Source organism: Callithrix jacchus, chromosome 9 (genome assembly GCF_049354715.1).
Source record: "Callithrix jacchus isolate 240 chromosome 9, calJac240_pri, whole genome shotgun sequence".
In the NCBI taxonomy this organism is placed as follows: Eukaryota; Metazoa; Chordata; class Mammalia; order Primates; family Cebidae; genus Callithrix; species Callithrix jacchus.
In genome coordinates, this window is record NC_133510.1 from 123970710 (window position 1) to 123994952 (window position 24243).

Genomic DNA, 24243 nt, shown 5'->3' on the forward strand with positions numbered 1-24243 from the left:
CTCCAGCCTGGGTGACAGAGGGAGACTCTGTCTCAAAAAAACAAACAAAAAATCCCTCTCTTTGAAAGAGACTGTGAAGAAAATGAAAACAGAAGACATAGACTGGGAGAATATTCTACAAAATATGGATCAAAGGCCGGGTATGGTGTCTCATGCCTGTAATCCTAGCACTTTGGGAGGCCAAGGCAGGTAGATATGGGGTCAGGAGTTTGAGACCAGCCTGCCCAATTTGGTGAAACCCGTCTCTATTAAAAATTCAAAAATTAGCTGGGGGTGGTGTCAGGTACCTGTAATCCCAGCTACTACACAGGCTGAGGCAGAAGAACCACTTGAACCCAGGAGGTGGAGGTTGCAGTGAGCTGAGATCGCACCACTGCACTCTAGCCTGGGTGACAGAGCAAGACTCTCTCTCAAAAAAAATAAAATAAAATAAAACCACAACAACAAAACAACGCCAAAAAACAGTTCGGCATTTCATACAAAATTAAATATGCTCGTACCATATGACCCAAGAGAAATAAAAACATATGTCCCCACAAAGTCCTGAATGTGAATGTTTATAAGCAGCTTTATTGAGAATTGCCAAAAGCTGGAAACCCATGTGGATCCACTGATGAATGGATAAACAAACTGTGGTACTCTTATGCAATGTAGTACTTACTAGTCAGCAATAAAAAGGTATGAACTACTGATAAATGCAACATGGATAAATTTCAAATGAACGATGCTAAGTAAAAGAAACCAAACTCGGTTGGGCGCGGTGGCTCACGCCTGTAATCCCAGTACTTTGGGAGGCTGAGTCAGGCTGATCACTTGAAGTCAGGAGTTTAAGACCAGCTTGGCCAACATGGTAAAACCCCGTCTCTACTAAAAATACAGAAGAAAAAAAAAAAAGCTGGGTGTGGTGGCGGGCGCCTGTAGTCCCAGCTACTTAGAAGGCTGAGGTAGGAGAATCGTTTGAACCCCGGAGGCGGAGGTTGCAATGAGCCAAGATTGTGCCACTGCACTCCAGCCTGAGTTACAAAGTGAGATTCTGTTAAAAAGAAAAAAAGCAGCCATACTCAAAAGATTATAAACATGATCCCATTTAAATGACATCCTGGAAAAAGGTAAAAAAGGAGAAAAAACAGTTCTGTTTCCAGGGGCAGGGGTGAGAGGAGGGACTGACTACAAAAGGGCATGAGGAAACTTTCTGGGTGATGGAAATGTTCTATTCCTTGATTGTGGCAGTTGGTGTGTGTAGTTTCAAAATTCACTGAACTGCAGCCCTTAGAATAAATTTTGGCTGGGCGCTGTGGCTCACACCTGTAATCCCAGCACTTTGGGAGGCCGAGATGGGTTGATTACCTGGAGGAGTTTGAGACCAGCCTGGCCAACATGGTGAAACCCTGTCTCTACTAAAAATACAAAAATTAGCTGGGTGTGGTGGTGTGCGCCTGTAATACCAGCCACTAGGGAGGCTGAGGTAGGAGAATAACTTGAACTTGGGAGACGGAGGTTGCAATCAGCTGAGATCATGCCATTGCACTCCAGCCTGGGCAACAAAAGTGAAACTCCATCTCTAAATAAATAAATAAATTTCACTGTTCACAAATTACACCTTTAAAAATCTGACTTCAGTATCCCAGTCAAAAGACAGTAAGATGGTGGCTGGTACTGGAGTGAAAGTCATGGTAGTTGTGAGAAGTTATCTGATCTTAGATATATTAATATTTGGAAGATACATCTACAGGATTTCCTGATAGACTGAACATAAAGCATGAGAGAAAGAGAAGCCAAAGATGACTACTATGTTTTTGGACCAAGCAACTGGAAGAATGAAACACCATCAGCTGAAATGAGAGGACAGATGGAGATGGGTGGGGGTTGTGGGGTGTACATGCGTATGTTGGAGAGGGAATGGGTGATGAATTTAGTTCTAAGCTTTGTCTGGTATAAAACAGAAATAATCCCACTACTTATCTCAGTTTTTTGCGGGGGGGTGGGGTAAACATCACTGCATTCCTTCATTTCAGTTAGAAGTCCTATCAGGCAGACTTCATTACGACCCTAGAAGGAAGCCCAGCCATCACATAGTTCTGCTTACTGTAGCTTGATGGGTATGACAGTTAATTTTATGTATCAACGTGACTGAGCTAAGAAATGCCCAGCTATCTGGTTTTACATTATTCTGTTTACTGCCTATTTCTGTGTGTGAGAGTGTTTCTGGAGGGGATCAGCAGTGAAGTGGAAACTGAGTTCAGCAGATGATCCTCCCCAGTGTGGGTGGGCATCATCCAAACCACCGAGGGCCTAAACAGAACAAAAAGGCGGAGGAAGGGCACATTCACCCTCTCTCTTCTTGAGCTGAAACATTCATCTTCTGTCCTTGGACATCCCCACTCCTGATTCTTGGACTTTCAGACTCAGATCAGGACTTATACCATTGGCTCTCCTGGCTCTCAGGCCTTTGGACTTGGACTGAATTTCACCACTGGCTTTCCTGGTTCTTTAGCTTGCAGATGGTAGGGCTTCGCAGCCTCTATCACCACCCAAGCCAATTCCCCTACAAATCTCCTCTTATATACATATCATATATACCCTATTGGTTCTGTTTATCTGGAAAACCCTAATCCAATGGGGCCCCCAGAACTCACCCCAAACTAAGCATGTTGCCTTTTACAAAAGGGGAAAATGTCCACTCTTCATAGCTCCTTTAATCAGGTCGCATTCAAACTCTAAAAGAAATTTCTCCAAATTTCTATTTCTATATTTCACTTTGTATGATCACTATTTATGCCACTGCTTGTGTGAAGGAGAGGTCAGATACCTTGGGAATTCATGTCTCAGCCACTTGTATCTCTAATACGGCTTTTCCGTCCTACTGTGGAGTTTGTCATATCCACTAATAGCTGTGTGCTTAATAAAAACAAAACATGAGTTGCTTCTCTTCTCCCATCTCTTTAAGACCTCTGTTCCCCTGTAGTTCTGTGGTGGTTCCTTTTCACAGAGGCTCTCTGTTCTCTCCTTTACGTTGTCATTTTAATCTGGGAGTTGAGAGAAATAATCTGATAATCACCACCCCCTCACCCCACTACTACCAAAGAAGTCACTATGAATTCCCATTGAAAGCCTTTTGTTCTAAAGGGAGAGCCAGTCCTGTTCCTACTGCAGTACTGTCACCTAGAAACCAAAATTCTCAACTGACATAACATTTCAGAGCTAATCTAATTCCTAGGAAACTACTCAGCACAGTCTGAAACATAAAAAACCAGCTGCAGCTCTCGCCTTTATATTACCAATCTGAAATCGCAAACTGTAAATTCATAATAGCAATTGTAACTGCTTATTTTTATTGAGCTTTTCATATGTGTGGGGTACTGTGCTAAATAAGTGCTTTAACTAAATCAGCTCCCTTAATGAAATAACCCTGTGACAAAATTATCATTATTATTTTTTGAGATGGAGTCTCACTCTGTCATCAGGCTGGAGTGCAGTGGCACAATCACAGCTCACTGCAATGTCCAACTCCTTGGTTCAAGTGATTGTCCTGCCTCAGCCCCTGAGTAGCTGGGATTACAGGCACGTGCCACCACACCCAGCTAATATTTTTCTTTTGTAAAGATGGGGTTTCACCATGTTGGTTAAGATGGTCTCAATCTCCTGACCTTGTGATCCACTCACCTCGGAAACATAGGACACCTTATAGCTAAACAAGAAGCAATACTTAGGCTGTGTACCATGGAGTATGACATTCAGTTAATCCCCCAAGAATTATGAGAGATTGGTTTTGCCTTATATTATTTCTGAGTATTAAAAAAAAGAGAAAGAAAAATACAGGTGTGCCACCTTAAAGAAAATGAGCTATTTGGAATGAGTGAAATTCTTTTTATTTTACCTGGAAATCCTTATATCCAAGGAAGGAACCCAAGGTTGCCCTCACAGCAGGTTCAAAGCCCACTATACCATACAGGCAGCCTGTTTCCATACTGCAGCTTAATATCAGAGATTTCAGTTGAACAGGAAGACTCTTTAAAAGCAGCCAGTGTGTTAGACAAATGTTTTACTGAGCACTTCCAAAGTAAAGAGACTATTTTAGGCACTACATCAGCATTATGGGGATCTGGTGATAACTCACTGCTTCTGAGTCAAGATTACAATCTAAGTAATAAGATATGCATAAAATAACTTTAAATGTACTACAAAGAAATCTAAATTTCAATAAAGGAACATAGGAGTTATAGGCGTTCAGAGGAAGAAAGATTGCTTCCAACGGAGGAGGTCAAATTAGCCTCTTCTGAAGAGGTAAAATTTGAATTATTCTTGAAGAGTCTGAAAATGTGAAATCCATCAGAAAGAATAATATTCAGAAGCAAATGGTACAATAGGAACGATGGCATAATGACAAAGAAGTATGGTCCATGTGTTAAGTATTGGAGCTTACCTGGAGCATGGGTACCAGAAAGGGAAGAGAGGAAAACAGGGTTGGCCAAAGAGGTTAAATGTGACTCGGGCCTTAAAAAGGACAGAGCCAGATAGAAAACTAACATAATATTCTAGGGAGAATGTCTGAGTCAAGGCAGATACCAGAAACATTTTAAGAAGTAGAATGGACAGCATTTGGGAATGACTAGTATAAAGAACAAGAGACAGGTAGGAATGAAGCTGTGTAAATGAGAGGATGGTAGTAGATTAATAAAAACATGAAACACACCAGGTGCAGTGGCTCATGCCTGTAATCCCAGCCCTCTGGGAAGCTGAAGTGGGAGGGTCACTTGAGGCCAGGAGTTGGAGACCAGCCTGGGCAACATAGGGAGACTCTATCTCTACTGCCCCCCCCCAAAAAAAAAGGAAACAAAGGAAGAAAAACAGATGCATATAAAGTAGGGAGAAAAAAGGAGAGTTGTTGAGTTTTAAAATGTGTGTGTGTGTTTGTGAGAGAGAGAGAGAGAGACAGAGAGCAAGAGAGAGAGAGAGAGAGAGAGAGTGTGTGTGTGTGTGTGTGTGTGTGTGTGTGTGTGTGTGTTGAGCTTCAAGTAACAGGAATATTTAAGTGGTGAGATCCATTTTTAATTTATATAACTGAAGTGGGCTGCAAATGTGGGGCTACAGCTCAAAACTGAGATCTCATCTTGACATACACACATGAAGCTGACTGTGAGTCTGCACAGCACTGACCTCTGGAAACTCAGAATTAACATGCAACCAGGATGACACACTTTCACATGTGTTCCACCTTAATCCTGATGAAGCAACCTTGTGAGATAAATATTACCATTTCCTGAAATTATAGTATTTGGCCTGTAAGTTATTCCTAGTCAACGAGTTCACAGTTAGAACTAATTTTATGTTAACCACATCTGCTGAATACAGAAAAAAGGAAACCACCACAGATGGAATTTTAAGTCTTCAGTTCATAACAGACAACCGAGACAGAATGAGAATCTTTCAGTTCATTTTTACTCCTTGTAGCTGCCTGACCCTTCAGCACAATCATGGGCTAACCAGTTCCAGCCAACTATGCTCCTGGTTAACAAGTGGGCAATGGAGTGGTAAAATGGATCAGTGGTCCATGAAGTCTGTTTGGTTGTCCCCAACAGAGGTTGAAGTGGGCTGTGAGTAGGGGTGGTTGAGGGGACTTGGCCCTCTGAAGCACCCTTTGAGAGACTGCCCAGAAGAGAGACAGAGGCCATGAACAGCTTCCATGTAAAACACCTTCATATTTGGGAGGTGGGAAGCAGAGGAGAACCATGGATGCTGCCAAACAGATGTTAGAAATGTTTGCTAAAACAAAGGAAGGCATTTCCTCTCCCCTGTCGAGGTAATACTCCTTCTGCAATCCTTTTTTTTTTTTAGACTGAGTCTCGCTCTGTTGCCAGGTTGGAGCGCAGCAGCTTGATCTCGGCTCACTGCAACCTCCACCTCCCGGGTCAAGCTATTGCCCTGCCTCAGCCTCCCGAGAAGCTGGGACTACAGGTGACCACCACCAAGCCCAGCTAGTTTTTTTTTTTGTTTGTTTGTATTTTAGTAGAGACGGGTTTCACTATGTTGGCCAGGATGGTCTCAATCTCCTGACCTCGTGATCCGCCCGCCTTGGCCTCCCAAAGTGCTGGGATTACAGGCGTGAGCCACCACACCCAGCCTCCTTCTGCAATCTTACACTCATCTCCTTTTCTTTCAGAGTGAATAGAGATCAGCTGTGCTATTTTCACCATTAGTATCAAAACCAGTAAATGAAAGTCCTATACTACTCTAGTTTAACCAAAGCTAAAAATGACCTTTGTGTTTCCCTTTCTGTATTCTTTTCATTAACAACGATAAAACAAGTGTTCATAACTGTGTGCACATAGTAGGTAAAATGTGCCAAAACTATACAATAATCTTTCAAATGGTCACATGAAATCTGATACATCTATAAAAACTAAGCCTCCAATTAATAATTGAAACATTTCTTAACTATTAAGACAATATTTTAGAGAAGGAAGAGAAACAGTACAAATCTATTTTATGAGGGTGAAAAATGAGGTCAGGCAGCTTAGTCTGTTGTCTGTAAAATTCTTACCTCATTTTGAAACTCTTCTATGTTAATCGCCTTGATATTATACTTTAGCTCTCTGCATACATGGTATTTGTCCTGTCAGACCAGTCTCCTGGAAAATAGGAACCCTGTCCTTGTACTGATGTCTAACAATATTCTCCAGAGACAGACAGTGCATGGTAAATGTTTGTGAAATCAGTTATCACTCAGAAAGGAAGGCAGGAAAGAAGTTCTTAGCCAAATAACGTAATTCTAAACTCAGGGGGAAAAAATTCATTTTATTTTTGAAACCACACCTACCCTTAACCATCCTCATGATTTATGAAATACTCTCTAAGCACACAGCCCTTGCTGAGCAATAATTCTTTAGTCATCTCTCCTTTCAGAAATCTAGGAAAGCTTACTCGTTACAGTCATAGATGTTATACATCTATGTATGTATGTTACACATATAGTTATAGATGATCAAGAATTCTGCCAATGAAGTCTAAGGTCTAGCCTCTGACCCACTGTGCTGTCACTCTTACAATAAAATGAAGGAGGTTTAACATTTTTATAGTCAGAAAAATCTTAAGAGAAAATGTTTTACTGGTTTTATTTCCTCAGCTGAAAAATCATCTCTTTGCTCTAAAAGATGTCTTCTATGTTGAAAAACAACATCTTTATTCCTTAATGTAAAAAGCTAACGTAAAGACAGAAATCTGTGTGGTCTCTCCAAGTCAGTATTATAGAATTCTGGCACTACATATACAAGCCCCTGCTATTTTAGGATCACAAGAAACAGCTAGCCTGGGAAAATGAGAGAGGTGAACCATTCCTAACATCTTAACAGCCACTTCAAGCAACCCATTGTTCTGCAAATACCACAGACCCCTTGGGAATCCTTAGATTTGGTTGATAACTTGAACTCTGGCAACTTGCCTTGCAACAGAACTGTTCTGTTTGAAATGGGCATTAGCAGCAGAAAACTCTGTAACCATATCACATTCTCCTCTGTACTTTTTATGGAATTCAAATAAATTCACATTTCAAAAATGAAGTAAGGTAGCATTTACAACAAATCCAAGCAGACCTATGTGCCATCATTTCTGTAACTCTGGAGTGTGCGCTCCGTGGTCTGCAAAGCTGGCCACTAACAACGTCTCTCATCTCTGCATACATTTGCTACTCCTCCCACCAAGAAGGGGAGTCTATTTCCCCTCCCCTTGCATCTGAGCTATCCTTACAAATTTCTCCAACTAAAAGACCGCTACAGAAAGCAGGCTGTGCCAGTTTCAGGCCTAGATTGAAAAGATATCTAGCAGGTTCCACTTTTGCTTTTTTGGCACCCGAAGCTGGCATGTAAGGAAGTCCAGGCTCTCCCGTTGGAAAGAGGCCCAGCAGAAGACAACTACACGAGAGAGGTTGTGGGGAGGATCACAGACACCTCAACCAAAAGCCAGTACCAAGGCTCTAGGCATGTGAATGAAACCATCTTGAATCATTCAGGGCTGGTATAGTCTGGCAGACGCCACACGGGACAAAGACAAAGCATCCCAACTGAGCCCTGCTCAACTGCAGATCCAAAGAATCATGAGCAAATATAACACTTTTGGAAGGACAAAACTTTAAAATGGTAAACAGATTAGTGGCTGCCAGGGCTTAGGGACCACAGTGAGAATAGAGGGAAGGTGTGGGGTACGCGTACAAAAGGACAACCCAAGGGATTTTAGTGTTAGTTCCGTTCACTATCTTGACTGTGATGGTGCACACAGAAACATAGGCAGGTGATAAACCTGTACATCTTAATATGCACACAAATGCATATATGAGCGCAGGTAACAGGGGTATGAACAACATCAGTGGGTTGTATCAGTGCTAACATCCTGGTTATGTTCTTAGTTTTGCAAAATGCTGCCTATTGGGAGAAACAGGCAAAGAGTACATGAGATCTCTCTGCATTGTTTTTTTTATAACTGCATGTGAACCTATAATTACGTCAATAAAAATTTCAAAATGGTTACATTAAGCTACTAGGTTTTGAGTTAGTCTGTTTTACAGTAATAGATAATACATAACTGATACAGAGCAGTAATATTTTAATATAACTTGTTAGCTCAGATTTATAAGAAAAGACTGGCTGTATATCTCCTGTTAGTAAGTGCTAGCTATGTTATTAACGTGGTGCATTATTTTTGCTACTTTATCTGCATTTGACCAAACAGGTCTCAATCACAGGCAATAACTGTCCCTTCAACTGGCTAGAGAGAAATGTGAAGAGACAAAAGGCAGCTATGAAAAAGGTTAATATTGTCAAAGACATATTTTCCTCACATTTGAACAACTCTGAAATTGGGAGTGCATTTTATAACTGCATTTTTTTCTTAGTGGTACAAGAATAATGTTAAATCAACAGTCTTCAATGAGCTGAAAAACAAGATATTAAAATCTTAGTTCTTCCTGAATCCAAACTGGTATTTAGCTGAATTTCAAGGCATAAAAGATTTCTGAATTTTCTATAATGCCTTTTAGCACCACATCTGTACTTACTCTTTACATCATACCCGCAACCTTCTATTTATTATCAGACGGGAATGTGATTCCTAGAAGTCAATATATAACTTCAACTACCACAATTTTTTAGGCAATTAAAAACACTCACCTAAAATGGAAAAAACAAAAACTACAATATGGCAGAGACTGCAAACTTCCTTTCTGCATTTATTCTCCCTCTCCTTTTTGGTAAAATAATCCTTTTTAAAATAATGCATTTCCAACCTTTCCTGTAGCTATTTTATACAAACACACACATACATACGTGTACATGCACACACGACTAGGGCCTAAATTCTGACAATATCACAATGGTATAGCCTCTACTATCTAGGACTTACAATAAAGATTCCTTAAAGGAAAGCAGGCCCTTCTCCCTTGAATACAGAAATGACAGATGGAGCTCAACCAGCCACCTTGAACCATGGGGGAACACATTAAGAATAGTGTTGTAGTAGGCTAGAGGAAGCGTAGATCCCTAATGACAACGAGACATGGCACTATACCACTGTATCTACTTCTTGCCACATTTTAGATGAGAAAAATGAACTACTTTGTTTAAGCCACCGTTATCCTGAATTTGCATTACACATAGTTAAAACTAATCCTAACTAATATATATGGCTTCTAACAGAGTTATATAAAATATATTCCATGGAATCTTTAGTTTTTCAAAACATCCTTTTCTTGGGGAAGAGTGCTGTAGTTTAATTAGCATCAGCAGGGAAAACACCACGTTATCTACTAAAACCTATATTCCTCAAAGTCTACAAAATCACTTCACCACCACCATCAGAAACTCTCAAAAATAAAAAGACAAACTTACAATTCCTTCCAGGGATGCTGCATACAATGTTCCTTAGGTTATTTAGATATTTCTGGATATGATTTTAAATGCCCACCCTTTCACGAATTCTATATTCTAGTATTATAAACTCCTTGTAAGACGTGACACATAAGTTGACTAGTTTGCTAGATTTTAGAGAAAGAATAGGAATAAGACTTCGTTAACAATTTAAGACTGACTAGGAGAAAGGACTTCAGACCTTTTTACAATTTACACAAGAGGAAAGGATACTAAGCAGGCAGGGCGCAGTGGCTCAGGCCTGTAATCCCAGCACTTTGGGGGTGGATCATCTGAGGTCAGGAGTTCAAGACCAGCCGAAGCAATATGGTGAAAACCTGTCTCTACTAGAAATACAAAAAATAATTAGCCGGGCATGGTGGTGCAGGCCTGTAATCCCAGCTACTTGGGAGGCTGAGGCAGGAGAATCACTTGAATTTGGGAGGCTGAGGTCGTAGTGAGCTGAGATGGCACCACTGCACTCCAGCCTGGGCGAGAGAGTGACTCGGTCTCAAAAAAAAAAAAAAAAAAAAGAGGCTGAGGCAGGAGAATTGCTTGAACCTGGGAAGCAGAGGCTGCAGTGAGCCGAGATCCCGCCACTGCACTCCAGCCTGGACAACAAAAGTGAAACTCTATCTCAGGAGGAAAAAGTTAAAAAAAAAATTACTAAGCAATTTAGCAAATGTCTTCAGACATTGAGATAAAAGGCACTGAACACGGTACTACCATGGTTGCTTTCTCAGAAGTAGCAGTAAATAAAAAAATTATTAATTTAGTTTGAACATTATTAGTGGTTTAAATCAGATTATTAAAATATGCCTGTAATCCCAGCTACTTGGTAGGCTAAGGTTGAAGGTTCATTTGAGCCCAGGAGTTCAAGGCTGCAATGAGCCATGATTGCATCACTGCACTCCAGCCTGGGTAACAGAGTGAAAGCCTGTCTCAGGGTAAATAAACACATAATAAAAATGTAAAAAGTTAAAAGTACCCAATTATAGTCTTCTATAAACCCCAGTTACTAAGGAGAAATCTGCCTCTGTCACACATAATTTTCCATACCTTTATTCCTATAATTCATATAGCTAGGGAGAATATCATTCCCAATTATTCACTCATTAGAAGGACACACCCATGTTTACTGCTGTGTGACTTTGCAATGTGTCCCACTGTGGAAACAGCATATTCCCTGGGCCCATGGATACAGGGCTTGGCCATATTATTTACTTTGGCCAATAAAATTAGGAGGAAGTATCAGTGTGCTGGTCCAAGCTGCAGTCTTAAGGGACACTGCATGTTTCTACTCATCCCTCTTATACTCCAGGGATTCTGTATAAGAGCATGTAACCACATGCCCAGATAGCCACTGCCTCTCAGCCTATGTTCCAGAATAAAAATTTACAAAACAGACCTGAACCTGGCCAGAAGTTTTAAGCCCAGCCTGGCCCAGCTGAGCAAAGCCTGCATCAATGGATCTGTACCAACCTGCAGACCCATGAGAATGAAAATAAATTGTTGTTGGTTATAATTCACTGAGATTTTGAGGTTGTTTGTTATGCAGCAGAAAAATATTAAGACTAGCAGTGATACAAGGAGAGTTACTAAACTGGATTATTCACACAGTACATACAGTAAGCAGAAACTCAGTGCCTATCTGCGTTCTTCTCGCTGATGCCCGCAGGAGAAATGTTTAAGTTACTCTTATTTACTCTTTTGCCCTGTTACTTATTAGAATTAGCGGGAGGAGACAGAGATACTGCCTCAGACAAAACTCAGGTTGCACTAAAAACCCAACCCTTTTATCAAGCAAGGGACTATCACCAAGCAAAAATAAAACATTCTTAACTACAACGGGTATCTCTAGTACTAAAACTCAGACACCACGATTATAACAGCCCACACTTACTACTTAAAACAAAGAAACTGTCTTAAAAAAAGCTATAAAACGCTTTACCAAAACAAGTAAGAATAAAATGATGCAGACATATAAAGGATTGTTATGAAAGGCTAGAAAAAAAAATTGGTCTCCTGAAAGACGAGCTAACTGAATTCAGTAAGTTATCAGATACAGGCTTGAGTGCAGTGAATGCGTATTTATTCTTTCCTTAGCAGCTCTACAGAAGGAGAGGTGTGACTCTATAGTGGACCCATGTTGGGTATTTATCCAGCATACATTCTTCCTTCCTCTCCTAGGAGAACCCTGATTTGGACTGTACTCACTCCCAGCGCCAGCTTATCCCAAACTGTGACCAAAAATGAGCACACAACCAAGGCAGATCAATCAGGGCCAAGAAGATCTGATTCGGGCACTTCTGTTTAAGCCAACCAGGGAATGCTGTTCTAGTCAGTGTGGAGGATCAAGTTCTGGCTGAAGCCAGTCTTACCTGGATCTTTCAGTTTCTGTATTAGAAAAACTTCTTTATCATTTAAGCCATTTGTGATTTTTGTTCTGTAATTTGCATTCAAACATTCAACAGTTAAAATTTTTAGAGCAATTAAGGAGCATATGTAAAATTAGAATTAGAGGTATTGCCAAGGTACCTATTGGCATCTATAACAGTTACCATTCCAAGAGAGTGGTAAGACTCAAAAAACCTGACAAGCTTTCCTGAACTCATCTGAAATTTAAGTTTTTTTCTTTAAATAAGCAAAGGTGGGAAATAGCATAGAATCCCTAACTCTGAGGCTAAATGATTTTTTTCATCACGTATGTACATGTGGCAACACACTCCTTCGCTGATACAGACTGTAAAACAGTGTACTCACTTTGGAAAACAGTTCAGCTCCTCAAATTGTTAAACACAGAGTTACTGTATGACCCAGCAATTCCACTCCTAGGTATACAGGCAAGAGAACTGAAAACACATGGTCACATATGCCAAAAAAAAAAAACCATGAACACAAATGTTCAAAGCAGCAGTGATACCCATGATAACCGAAAGGGAGAAATAACCCAAATGTCTACCACTGAGAAACAGATTGGAAATTCTGAGAAACAGATAAACAAATTGTGCTGTATCCACGCAATGGAATATTCTGGGTCATAAAAAGGTGTAAAATATGGCTGGGTGCAGTAGCTCACGCCTGTAATCCCAACACTTTGAAGGCCGAGGTGGGTGGATCACGAGGTCAGGAGTTTAAGATCAGCCTGGCCAAGATGGCAAAACCCCATCTCTACTAAAAATACAAAAATTAACTGGACACGGTGGCAGGCACCTATAATTCCAGCTACTCAGGAGGCTGAGGCAGGAGAATCGCTTGAAGCTGAGAGTCAGAGGCTGCAGTGAGCCAAGATCGTGCCACTGCACTCCAGCCTAGGCAACAGAGTAAGACTCTGTCTCAAAAAACAAACAACAACAACAAAAATCCCATAAAGGAGTAAAATACTAATACTTGGTTGACATGGATGAACCCTGAAAACATGAAAGGTAAGTTAAAGTAGTCAGACACAAAAGGCCATATAATGGCCAATCGCCTGATTCCATTTATGTGAAATGTCCAGAATAGGCAAGTAGATTAATAGTTACTTAGGGCTGACGAGGGGAAATAGGGGAACAGAAAATGAATGCTCATGTGTATGGGTTTCTCTTTGAGGGGGATAAAAATTAGTGATGGTTGTACAAACACAGAATTATGGCCAGATGTGGTGGCAGAACTTTGGGAGGCCAAGGCAGGTGGATTGCTTGAGCTCAGGGGTTCAAGACCAGCCTGGGCAACATGGACAAACCCCATCTCTACAAAAAATATTAAATAGCTGGGCACGGTGGTGTGTACCTGTAGCCCCAAGCTACTTGCGGGGGCTGAGGTGGAATGATGGCTTGAGCTGGGAGGCAGAGGCTGCAGTAAGCCAAGACTGTGGCACTATGTTCCAGTCTGGGTGACAGAGTGAGACTCCATTTCAAAAATAAATAAATAAATAAAAACCACAGAATTCTGTATTATGAAAGGACGAACTTTATGGTCCATGAAAAACTTACTAAAAAAAGAAAAAGGCTGGGCACAGTGGCTCACACCTATAATCCCAATACTTTGGTAGGCCAACGTGGGCCAATCGCCTGAGGTCAGGAGTTCGAAACCAGTTTGATCAACATGAAGAAACTGCCTCTCTACTATAAATACAACATTAGCCAGGTGTGGTGGCACATGCCTATAATCCCAGCTACCAGGGAGGCTGAGGCAGGAGAATCGCTTGAACCCGGGAGGCAGAGGTTGCGGTGAGCCAAGACTGCACCATTGCACTCCAGCCTGGGCAACAAGAGGGAAACTCCATCTTAAAAAAAGAAAAAAAAGAAACCATGAGATATACAATGCTTTCAAGTATTAAAATCTTTATTATTCATCAGTTTTCTTTGCTAGAGTACTTTTAGGTGAAAAAAAGTTTTATATATATCTTAATATATATATATCTCAAATATACAAAAGTTTTATATATATACATATATATGCAAAACATCTGGATTGTCTCCCCATTCCAACTCAGTTTTTCATTATAGATCCCTGAAACCTTCATGTTATGGAATTATGATAAATAAAAGACCAAGTTATATTTATTTTCTGAAAAAGGGTGGAAAGAGAAATTGCCTCAGTTTGTTCATTTATGTGAATTAGGTTAAATCACTTGACTGTGTAAGCCAGAAGTTCTGGAATATGAAACAAAATGTATTAATTGGGCAAGTCCCAGTCTGTGCTTTATACAATTAGCCCAATGTTACAAAAACAAGTATCCCTTGTTATCTAAATTTATTCAGTTTCTGAGTTTGGAAAGTGAAAGGTCAGACACAGAGTGATAGCTGAATTTCTTTTGGTCAGAGAGGCTCAATATCTGACAAGCTAGCAATTACTTCTTTCTTCAAAACAAAATAAGCATCAATATAACATAGCTTTCTGCTTTCACCACTAATCAACAGTCTGAGTCACAGGATTATTAGCTTGTATATTTAAATGTGCACCTGTACTATTAGGCATTTCAGGTAAAATTTAACACTAAATAAACTATTACATCTAAACCTTCTATCATGCCCCAATATTTCTTGCTATGTGGAATAGTAAACTTGAGGATCTGCAGGCTGAATTGATTTAGATCACGAATACAGACTGTGTACAGTATTCCAGACAGAAAATAAAGTTAAAAATTGTGATGGCCAGAGGGTTCAAAATTTGTAATTGTGGCCCAGAATCACACATAGAAAGTTGGTATTTTTTAGGTAGATAAAAAAGGGAACACAGTCATAAATATCCCCTGCAGGTGTACTTGATTCATAAAAGTAATGATAGCAAGAAGCACCACAAAGTTAAAGACATCTACAGACAAGTATTAGAAACTTGTTCCTCAACCTAAGATAACAGCAGAACATTATACTATACACTAAGAGGCTACAGATATGGGGATTATAAAATGTTCCCACAAAAAAATGGTCCTGAAGAAATTATTTTTCAATAATAGTGGAAAAGGAAAAACTAGTCCAGCTGGGCTGCTATAACAAAATGCCTTAGACTGGGTAACTATAAACAACAGAAATGTATTTCTTCCAGCTCTAGAGACAGGAAAGTCCAAGATCCAGGTGCCGGTAGTTTCTGTGCCTGTGAAGACTCACTCTGCTTCACTGATGGCGGCTTTTCAGTGCATCCTAGTGTGGTGGAACGGGCTAAATGGGCTAACAAGCTCTTTTGGGCCTCTTTTACAAGGACACTAATCCCATTAATGAGGGCTCAGTCCTCATCACTTAATTACTTACCAAAAGCCTCCATCTCCTACCACCCACCACACTGGGGATTAGGTTTCAACACATGAATTGGGTGGGTGGAGGGAGGGACACATTGAGACCACAGCACAGAGTACAGCAAACAGAAGCCTTAACAAACATTCACAGTTAATAGAAAAAAATGCCAAGGGGGCTCTTTTTAAAATGCAGAAGGAACTGCTGATTGCTGATTGATTGGTGACTTAGAAAGTGGAGGAGGCTGGAGTCAACACCATACATCTACAACCATCTGATCTTTCACAAACCTGACAAAAGCAATGGGGAAAGGATTCCCCAAATGGTGTTGGGAAAACTGGCTAGCCATGTGCAGAAAACAGAAACTGGACCCCTTCTTGACACCTTACACTAAAATTAACTCCAGATGAATTAAAGACTTAAACATAAGACCTAACACCATAAAAACCCTAGAGGAAAACCTAGGCAAAACCATTCAGGACATAGGCATAGGCACGGACTTCATGACTAAAACACCCAAAAGCATTGGCAACAAAAGCCAAAATAGACAAATGGGATCTAATTAAACTCCAGAGCTTCTGTACAGCAAAAGAAACAATCATTAGAGCGAACCAGCAACCAACAGAATGGGAAAAATTTTTTGCAATCTACCCATCTGACAAAAGAGCTAATTAATATCCAGAATCTACAAAGAACTAAAGCAGATTTACAAGAAAAAAACAAACTCATTCAAAAGTGGGTGAAGGGCATGAACAGACACTTTTCAAAAGTAGACATGTATGAGGCCAACAAACATGAAAAAATACTCATCATCACTGGTCATTAGAGAAATGAAAATCAAAACCACATTGAGATACCATCTCATGCCAGTTAGAATGATGATCATTAAAAAATCTGGAGACAACAGATGCTGGAGAGGATGTGGAGAAATAGGAACACTTTTACACTGTTGGTGGCAGTGCAAATTAGTTAAACCATTGTGGAAGACAGTGTGCCGATTCCTCAAGGACCTAGAAATAGAAATTCCATTTGACCCAGCAATCCCATTACTGGGTATATAACCAAAGGACTATAAATCGTTCTACTATAAGGACACATGCACACGAATGTTCATTGCAGCACTGTTTACAATAGCAAAGACCTGGAACCAACCCAAATGCCCATCAATGACAGACTGGACAAGGAAAATGTGATACATGTACACCATGGAATACTTTGCAGCCATAAAAAACAATGAGTTTGTGTCCTTTGTAGGGACATGGATGAATCTGGAAACCATCATTCTCAGCAAACTGACACAAGAACAGAAAATCAAACACCTCATGTTCTCACTCATAGGTGGGTGCTGAACAATGAGAACACATGGACACAGGGAGGGGAGCATCACACACTGGGGTCTGTTGGTGGGGGGACTAGGGGAGGGACAGTGGGGGGTTGGGAGGTTGGGAGGTTGGGAGGTTGGGGAGGGACAACATGGGGAGAAATGCCAGATATAGGTGACAGGGGGATGGAGGCAGCAAACCACATTGCCATGTATGTACCTATGCAACAATTCTGCATGATCTGCACATGTACCCCAGAACCTGAAGTACAATAAAAAATAAAAATCATGTTTATTGCCACACAGACACACACACACACACACACACACACACACACACACACACACACACAGAAAGCAAGAAAAAAAGAAAGTGGGGGAGGCAGTACACATACAAAACAACTTTTTTTTTTTTGAGACAAAGTCTCACTCTGTAGCCCAGGCTAGAGTGCAGTGGTGCAATCTTGTCTCACTGCAACCTCTGCCTCCTGGGTCCGGGTTCAAGGAATTCTTCTTCCTCAGCCCCCCAAGTAGCTAGGATTACAGGCACATGCCACCATGCCCACCTAATTTTTGTATTTTTAGTAGAGACAGGGTTTCAGCATGTTGGCCAGGTTGGTCTTGAACTCCTGACCTCAAGTGCTCCACCCGCCTTGGCCTCCCAAAATGCTGGGATCACAGGCGTGAGCCACCACAGCTAGCCAAAACAACTATGCATTCAGCACTATTTCTAGGTTGAAATATATTAAATTATAGCCTCCAATTAGTAAACTCAGTTACTTATCATAATCCCAGGAGCGCAGCTACATGAGGACCACTGTGTCAGTGCTTCATTCAACAGTGTTCACACAGTGAATGGATCCCATTTCCACTACATGTCTGGGTTCACAGGTAGGAGGTAAACATATACGACTTATAATATATAGTGACATTTCTATAGATTCACATTAGATTAAAAAGTACACGTTTGCTATCCCCATTCTCTCTTAGAAAACACAATTACCCATTACATCTCCTCTTTTTTTCTTTTTTTTAAGATGGGGTTTCACCATGATGGCCCGGCTGGTCTTGAACTCCTGACCTCAGGTGATCCACCCACCTTGGCCTCCCAAAGTTCTAGGATTACAGGCATGAGCCACCGCACCCGGCCTACATCTACTCTTGATACAATTCTTGGTGATTTAAGACTTGTCTATAATCACCATCTCCTTCTTCTATTCTCTCCTTGACCCATTCATATCTACTCTACTGGAGAATGTTCTTGTCAAGATTATGAGTGACCCTCAAAGCCAATGTTTTTGCTGTTACTCAACTCAACCTCTCTGTAGCATCTGACAGTCCCTCCTGGAAATTTTCAACAGTCCCTCCTTGAAATTTTCAGCTTTTGGTTTCTCTGACACCACTATCTACTGCTTTCCTTCCATCTCACTGGCTGTTCCTACTCAGTCACATCTGCCAGATCCCTTCTCCTAGAGTTCCCAAGGCACTAGGTGTTCTCGTCTTCCCAATGTACACAATTTCCCTAGTGATCTTATCAAGTCCAATGGTTTTAAAACATTTGTTCTTGGGCCGGGTGGGGTGGCTCAGGCCTGTAATTCCAGCATTTTGGGAGGCCAAGGAGGGTGGATTGCTTGAGGTCAGGAGTTCAAGACCAGCCTGGCCAACATGGTGAAACCGCGTCTCTACTAAAAATACAAAAATTAGCTGGGTGTGCTGGCAGGCGACTGTAATCCCAGCTACTAGGGAGGCTGAGGCAGGAGAATCACTTGAACCCAGGAGGCAGAGGTTGCCAGAGCTGGCATCATGCCACTGCACTCCAGCCTGGGCTACAGAACAAGACTCCTCCCAAAAATAAAATAACATTAAAAATAAAATAAAACATTTGTTCTTTGCTGCTTAATCATAAACCTGCACCTCTAGCCCTGCCGTGCCTCTTCCTAGAACACCAGAGTCATATATTTGATTGCTAATTTGACATCTCCAATTGGCTCTCTAATAGGTATCTTAAAATGGACAAAACAGAACTCTTGATTTTCCTCAAAAACCTGCTCCCCCTGCTCCCTGTTTCCACTGTTTCAGTAAAGGCACCATCCACCCTGGCATTCATGGTAAAATCTATAGCACAAGTAAATGAACCATACCTCTAACACACAGCCCAAACCCTTCCACTTCTCTCCTTCTCTGTTACTAGCACCCTAATTCAAGTCACTACCAACTACACTACTGCAATAGCCTCCTAACTAGTTTTACTGCCATTCTCCTTCGCTCAACACACACAACCAATTCTTTATGCCTGGAGTGCACTGTCATGCCTCTGATCCTCTAATGGCCTCCCACCATGCTGATAAAACCCAAGCTCCTGTCTACCTATATGACCTCAATCTTACCCTAGTCCCCGACTGCCCCTGCAATTCCACACACATGGCTGCATGCCCTTTGACATCTCAACACAAACACTAAGTCAGTTTGGCTGGCCTTCTTTCTGCTTTTTAACACCCAACTCATTTCCACTTTAGGACTATTCCCTCTGCTTAGAAAATCCATCCTATGACCTTTTTATGGCTGACTCTTTTCATTTAAAAAAAAAAAAAAAGCCAACTATCAAAATGGATCTCAATGGAGCTCTAAAGTCAAGGGCGTGCCCAGCTCTCCCAACAGCAACTCCCAAGGCTAGGTGCCCAAGGGCCTACATCCCCTGTCAGCACTGAACAGTGAGTTGATTTTCTTGTTACAATTTAAAAAGCTGAGTAATATTGCACAGGAGTCCCAGAAACTGCCTAACTGGAAACAGAAGCTACTTACATTGAAAAAGCCTGGCTGCAGGCTGCATGTGCCACAGTTACACCACGGTGTGATGCACATGGTGACTGAACCATGGAGGCAGCTCTTGGCACTCACATTGGGAGCCCTGTGTTTGCCACCATGAGAGTAAAGGAGAGGACAAGAGGAGTGAGAAGGAAGGGTGTCATGTTCACTTCTGGTTCTGGAGCTGACAGGACAGCCAGCCTGCTCCTTCATAGAGCCCATCGCTGCTGGTGGCACAGGTGGCCTGAATGTACCAGTTCATGTGGCATAGGGAATGAAGCCCCAGCTTATCTGTGATCTTGGCTGCATTTATGGCATTGGAGAGGTCCTGCCTGTTGGCAAACACCAGGAGGACAGCATCCCAGAGCTCATCCTTGGCCAGCATCTTCATGAACTCCTCGCAGGCTTTAATCATGTGCTGTCATTGTTGTATACTACGAAAATCAGGCCTGTGTGTTCTGGAAGTAGTGGCACCACAGAGGCCGGATCTTGTCCCAGCCGCCCACGTCCCACACAGTGAAGCTGATGTTCTTGTACTCCACGGTTTCCACATTGAAGCCTATGGTGGGAATGGTGGTCACCATCTCGCCTAGATTAAGCTTGTACTAGACGGTGGTCTTCCCTGCAGGATCCAGGCCCACCATGAGGATGCGCACTTCTTTTTTGCCAAAAAGCCTTTTAAGAGGTTGGCAAAGATGTTCCCCATGCTTGTGGATAGGTGAAAGGACCCTGGTCAGGGATACCTCAGTGGCTGCTGCTCCAAGCCAGGCACTGGTTTTGCTCCCACCATTGCTGGCTCTTTCTTTTTACTCAGCAGCTTATATGTCACCTTCTCAAACTGGCATTTTCTGTCTACCTCATTTCAGAGCCACCCCAATTACTGTTTTAATTGTCTGCCTGGAATTCATTATCAATATTTTTCTTTTTTTTGAGACACAGTCTTGCTCTGATGCCCATGCTGGAGTGCGGTGGTGTAATCTTGCTCACTGCAGCCTCTATCTCTCAGGTTCAAGCAATTCTCCTGCCTTAAACTCAAAGGAGCTGGGATCACAGGTGCATGCCACCACGCCTGGCTAATTTTTGTATTTTTAGTAGAGATGGGGTTTTACTGTGTTAGCCAGGCTGGTCCAAAGTCATGTCACTATCAATATTTTTCTTAAGGTTAGCTCCATGAGAGCAGCAGCCCTGATGCCTCGATTACTGCTAGAACAGTGCCTGGCACATACAGAAGAGCTCAGTAAATATTTTAAGTGACTGGATAATTGAAAAGTAGGGACATTCCAAGAGTATCAATAAAATAATTTTCTACATAAATTCATTTCAAACACATGCACAGAAATGACCTATTTGTTTACCACGGCAATTTTATCAAAAATAGATGTTGGGCTGTTTTTAAACAGATTTTCAATTATATTAAAAGCAATGAAATTTTATTATATAAAACTGATGAAATAACTGACAGTGTCTGGTTTACACACACAGCTGCTAGCTATTCCCATTTAAAATAGTTACCTTAGAATTTTAAAGCCCAAACATGTTTTATTCTATAAAAGCTACAGAGAGTAAAAAAAAAAAGAAAAGTCTCAAAATTGGAGTTTTAAAAACTTGCAACAAATTAGATAAAGTATCTTAAGAATAACAAAGCTCTCAAGAAAAATCACTTTTTTAAAATAAAATAATGGCTTGGAGAAAGCTGGCAAAATGGAATGGCAGTAATCAGGTTTTGGGCATTTAGTTGAGCCATTTATAAAGTTTCTAAACTGGTTTCACAGAAATTCTTGGAACAAATTCCATATTTTTGTTTGCCAGATTGAGGGCAGGAAGAAAACACCCAACAGAGTTCATGTGGGTGGGAGTGTGAAGGCTTCTCTCAGGCCCTCATCTGGGTGTTTATATTGTGACAGCAAACTCTGTGTTTAAACTTGTGCGGTAATTAAGTAGTACGTTTATTATAACTAAATCTCAACAGACTTTTCTAAGATTACCACTCAGGCTCAAGAAGAAGTAAAATAGGATTCTAACTTACAAACAAAGTTTTATATTACTGAACACCTGCACCGATAGCCTCAAACTTCATCGTGCACAGAACCAAACATAAGGAAAAGAGAAAAGAAAATTCAAACAAAATAAACCAGAAGAAAGGGAGATGTAACAAAAATTTCAACACTAATTAGAGAGAAAAAAAAAGAAGAGAAGAATTTAGTGTCTCTTTGGGGAGGCTGGAAATAGGAATTCAGTTTATTTTTATTCTTTCTTTCTTTCCTATTTATTTTATTTGAGACGGAGTTTTACTCTTGTTACCCAGGCTGGAGTGCAATGCACGATCTCGGCTCACCGCAACCTCCGCCTCCTGGGTTCAGGCAATTTTCCTGCCTCATCCTCCTGAGTAGCTGGGATTACAGGCACGCGCCGCCATGCCCAGCTAATTTTTTGTATTTTTAGTAGAGACGGGGTTTCACCATGTTGACCTGGATGGTCTCGATCTCTTGACCTCGTGATCCACCCTCCTCGGCCTCCCAAAGTGCTGGGATTATAGGCTTGAGCCACCGCTCCCGGCCCCCTTATTTATTTACTTTTAAGACACGGTCTCACTCTGTCTCCCAGTACCCAGGCTGGAGTTCAGTGGCATGATCTTGGCTCACCGCAACCTCTGCCTCCCAGGTTCAAGCGATTCTCCTGCCTCAGCCTCCCTAGTAGCTGGATTATAGGCACCCACCACCATGCCTGGCTAATTTTTGTTTTTGTAGAGAAGAGGTTTTTACCATGTTGCCCAGGCTGGTCTAGAACTCCTGAGCTCAAAGCGATCCACCTACCTCAGCTTCCCAAAGCGCTGGGATTACAATGTCAAGCCACTATGTTTGGGCTTATATTTTATTTTATTTACTTATTTTTTTTTGAGACGGAGTTTCGCTCTTGTTACCCAGGCTGGAGTGCAATGGCGCGATCTCGGCTCACCACAACCTCCGCCTCCTGGGTTCAGGCAATTCTCCTGCCTCAGCCTCCTGAGTAGCTGGGATTACAGGCACGCGCCGCCATGCCCAGCTAATTTTTTGTATTTTTAGTAGAGACCGGGTTTCACCATGTTGACCTGGATGGTCTCGATCTCTTGACCTCATGATCCACCCGCCTCGGCCTCCCAAAGTGCTGGGATTACAGGCGTGACTGTGCCCAGCCTTTTATTCTTTTAAGTAGAGGTGAGGTCTTACTCTGTCGCCCCTGATGGTTTCAAACTCCTGAGCTCAAATGATCCTCCCACTTTGGCTTCCCAAAGTGCTAGGATTACAGGTGTGAGCCACCATACCCGGTCTCAGTTTATTTTTAAGGTAACCATTAAACTACTGTGAATCGAGTAAAAAGAGAGCTAATATTCATAATTAATATTCCATAGCAGAGAACTGTTTTTCTGTTCTCCTGTACCCAGGTACCATAATCATCCTGGGTGTGTCCCCTGGCTTTCAAAATGCCACATTGAATCTGAACTGTATTCATTTTAACTACTGAGATAAAGGAGATAATCACAGGTTTGGGGAGAGAGTAATTTTGATATGGGGTTGAATGTCTGTCTGGTGACAGAGAAAGAGAAGTAAAGCATTATGTAAAACTTAAAACAGGCCAGGTATGGTGGGTGGCCAGCATTTTGGGAGGCCAAGATGGGTGGATCACCTGAGGTCAAGAGTTGAAGAACAGCCTGGCCAACATGGTGAAACCCCATCTCTACTAAAAAAAAAAAGCAATAACAAAAAACACACAAAAATTAGCCAGGTGTGGTGGCAGGAGCCTGTAATCCCAGCTACTCAGGAGGCTGAGGCAGGAGAATCGCTTGAACCTGGGAGCCAGAGGTTGTAGTGAGCAGAGATTGTGCCACTGCACTCCAGCCTAAGTAACAGAGCAATACTCTATCTCAAGGACAAACAAACGAACAACTTAAAAGAAAACCTAGTCTTGTTGTTCATGAACAGTGGTGTGAGACGAGAAGGTGGTACATGTGCACAAGTAAGAGCAGATTCTGACCTGTACTACTAACAGCTTCTGATGAACTAAGCAGCCGAATCTATTAAAGGGAAAGAAAATTCACTAGCACCGCCCGGACAGAATCTCAAGGCTGCTCTAGTTGGCACTGTAAGCAAAGTTATACTTGCGGTGTTGTGCTCCAACAGTCACTTTCTAATGTACCAGGATCAGGACATACCTCAAGGAGTCAGAGAAAAGGCCAAATCACAGCAGTAAGATCACACTGAGGACCACAGGGATGGCATGGGTCTAGAGTTATTTTCACCATTACAGAACTAAGATTTCAAGTAAGAGTGCTTGAACATGCCAGGGAGCCCAAGAGGGTTGAAATACCAAAACTGCTATTTCTTGTCCAATCTAATGACTGATAATAGTGGTATCATTAACAGAATGGTAAGGGTTTATTTTACCTAACTTACATGCCCCCGGTTAACCAAAAAAAGTAGCATAACAAGTATTATTTTAGAATTGCTGTATTATTTTAGCTGCATATTTTCCA

The 24243-nt window shown here is 41.5% G+C and overlaps 1 protein-coding gene and 1 pseudogene across 3 annotated transcripts in view; both read right to left on the minus strand.

Moving 5' to 3' along the window:
* The window catches only part of SPPL3 (signal peptide peptidase like 3), a 145792-nt gene that overhangs the window by 69143 nt on the left and 52406 nt on the right, over positions 1–24243 (minus strand). The gene's annotated exons all lie outside the window — the stretch shown is intronic.
* LOC144577686 (ADP-ribosylation factor 1 pseudogene) lies at positions 19750–20574 on the minus strand (annotated as a pseudogene).